The sequence below is a fragment of the Oncorhynchus tshawytscha genome, linkage group LG27 (genome assembly GCF_018296145.1).
Source record: "Oncorhynchus tshawytscha isolate Ot180627B linkage group LG27, Otsh_v2.0, whole genome shotgun sequence".
Lineage (NCBI taxonomy): Eukaryota > Metazoa > Chordata > Actinopteri > Salmoniformes > Salmonidae > Oncorhynchus > Oncorhynchus tshawytscha.
The window spans coordinates 16,380,228-16,383,521 of record NC_056455.1 but is presented as its reverse complement, the minus strand read 5'-3'; positions in this window follow the sequence as shown (position 1 = coordinate 16,383,521).

The following is a 3,294-nucleotide window of genomic DNA, read 5'->3' as shown; positions in this document are numbered from 1 at the left end:
CCAATGCTTGTTTAAGCCTCATACTCATTTCCACCCAGTAATCCACCCATTTTTCCATATCAGCACATCTAATTAAAATTAAATTCATCTCATCATTGAGTTTTGCTCACCTACTTTGTAGCACATTTTGTAGTACATTTACATACACAATGCTAATCAGTATTGTCATGTGTTGCATCTTTCTATGTAAGCCAGAAGGTCATACATGGATTAATGATGATGATATCATAACTTCAAATCTCTCTATGTACATACGCAATAATAGCCGTTCTCATTGCACCACTCAGCATATGATTTCTGGTAACTAGTAGGGCTTTGTATGTTTAAGACGTGCCTTAGTTGATGTGCCTTTGTCAGGTAGGTGTTAACTTCAGTTGGACTTGAGATTGAAGCCCTCTGGAAGAAGGTATTTTGAGGTGTTTTTATTGGGCAGCCAGTATGTGAATGATGACAATAATAAACTGTGAAGCACCTGTCTACCCCAGGATATGTTTTATAGCTGTGTTTATTAGAACATTAGAAGACACACAGTGCCTTGCAAAATTATTCATCCCCCTTGGCGTTTTTCCTATTTTGTTGCATTACAACCTGTAATTGAAATGGATTTGTATTTGTATTTCATGTAATGGACATACACAAAATAGTACAAATTGGTGAAGTGAAATTTTTAAAAATAAAATAAAAAAACTGAAAAGTGGTGTGTGCATATGTATTCACCCCCTTTGCTATGAAGCCCCTAGATAAGATCTGGTGCAACCAATTACCTTCAGAAGTCACATAATTAGTTAAATAAAGTCCACCAGTGTACAATCTAAGTGTCACATGATCTGTCACATGATCACAGTATATATACACCTGTTCTGAAAGGCCCCAGAGTCTGCAACACCACAAAGCAAGCGGCACCATGAAGACCAAGGAGCTCTCCAAACAGGTCAGGGACAAAGTTGTGGAGAAGTACAGATCAGGGTTGGGTTATAAAAATATCAGAAACTTTGAACATCCCACGGAGCACCATTAAATCCATTATTAAAAAATTGAAAGAATATGGCATACAACAAACCTGCTAAGAGAGGGCCGCCCACCAAAACTCACGGACCAGGCAAGGAGGCCATTAATCAGAGAGGCAAAAAAGAGACCAAAGATAACCCTGAAGGAGCTGCAAAGCTCCACAGCGGAGATTGGAGTATCTGTCCATAGGACCACTTGAAGCCGTACACTCCACAGAGCTGGGCTTTACGGAAGAGTGGAAGAGTGGCCAGAAAAAAAGCCATTGCTTAAAGAAAAAAATAAGCAAACACGTTCGGTGTTCGCCAAAAGGCATGTGGGAGACTCCCCAAACATATGGAAGGAAAATGCTGTCTGGAGCAAACCCAACACCTCCCATCACCCAGAGAACACCATCCCCACAGTGAAGCATGGTGGTGGCAGCATCATGCTGTGGAGATGTTTTTCATTGGCAGGGACTGAGACACTGGTCAGAATTGAAGGAATGATGGATGGCACTAAATACAGGGAAGAAAGAAGAATGAGCAAAATCCCAGTGGCTAGATGTGCCAAGCTTATAGAGACATACCCCAAAGAGACTTGCAGCTCTAATTGCTGCAAAAGGTGGCTCTACAAAGTATTAACTTTGGGGGTGAATATTTATGCACCCTCAAGTTTTCTGTTTTATTTGTTCTTATTTCTTGTTTGTTTCAGAATAAAACATATTTTGCATCCTCAAAGTGGTAGACATGTTGTGTAAATCAAATAATCCAAACCCCCCAAGAATCAATTTTAATTCCAGGTAGTAAGGCAGCAAAATAGGAAAAATGCCAAGGGGGTGAATACGCAAGCCACTGTATGTGTATGTCTTACACACACACACACACACACACACACACACACACACACACACACACACACACATACACACACACACACACACACACACACACACACACACACACACATAGGTAACAATCATGTGTGTTTTTGGGATGTCACGGGTTGTTTGTGTACACTGAGTTTCTGTTATATGTATCCATTGTGTGTGTTGATGAGTGTGAGTTTGTAAGTGTGTCATATAGACCCAGGCATTGGAAGCGATGCCATCATGTCTGTGTGTATCTGTTCTAGGGTGCAAACGATCAGTTGGCGGCCATCTTTCTCCTGCTGATGCAGAACCAGGAGGCACTAGGGGAGGTGACTGAGGGGAGACATGGAGGAGCAGCTCAAACTCTACTCCCTGTAGCAGAATGGGGCGGTTATATTATTGTCAACCTTGTATAGGGCTGAATAGCCTGTTCCACTTTTAAAGTGCAGGTGTCAAGCAGAGCAGCTGTCAATGTATAATACCGTATTTATGTTTGACTTATCATGTCAGGTCAGAATGATCCATAACAGACAAAGACAATAGGTTTAATATTCTGACATACTGTAGCGGGATAGGCATTACCCATAAGACCAAAACAAATTGTACTACACTTGAATGTAAGACACAAGTCTTTATACTGTTGTTGTTCTGTTAACATTGGTTGTCGTAAAGTATGGCAATGTTACAATGGCTTAAAAATCACATGTTCTTAGAGTATGAACAATTTAATGAACAAACAATTGCAGTAACTTGTTACATTAAGTATATTGATAACACACTATTTGTTTATATTACTTAAATGTTTAATGAAATATTGTTGGCAAGTCACATATACTGTATGTATTTTCAGTTGTAAAGAACTATTTTGGAAAGACTTTGTAGTGTTAATATAGGTAATATTGAAATATACACTGAGTGTACAAAACATGACATAGACTGACCAGGTGAATCCAGGTGAAAGCTAGGATCCCTTATTGATGTTTACTTGTTAAATCCACTTCAGTCAGTCTGGGATGAAGGGGAGGAGACAGGTAAATAAGGATTTTTAAGCCTGGCAGACAATTAAGGCATGGATTGGGTGAATGGGCAAACAAAGTGCTTTGAAGGGGTTATGGGTTGTAGGTGCCAGGTACCAGGTGCACCGGTTTGAGCATGTCAAGAACTGCAAAGCTGGTGTGTTTTTCACGCTCAACAGTTTCCTGTGTGTATCAATGTCCACCACCCAAAGGACATCCTGTCGGAAGCATTGGAGTCAACATGGGTCAGAATCCCTGTGGAATGCTTTTCGACACCTGTAGAGTCCATGCTCTGACGAATTTAGGATGTTCTGAGGGAAAAGGGTGGGGGTATTGGGTAGGTGTTCCTAATGTTTGTACACTCAGTGCATATTTTTTTCATATGTTCTCAGCACTCCATATTTTTGAATCAAATGTTTTTTA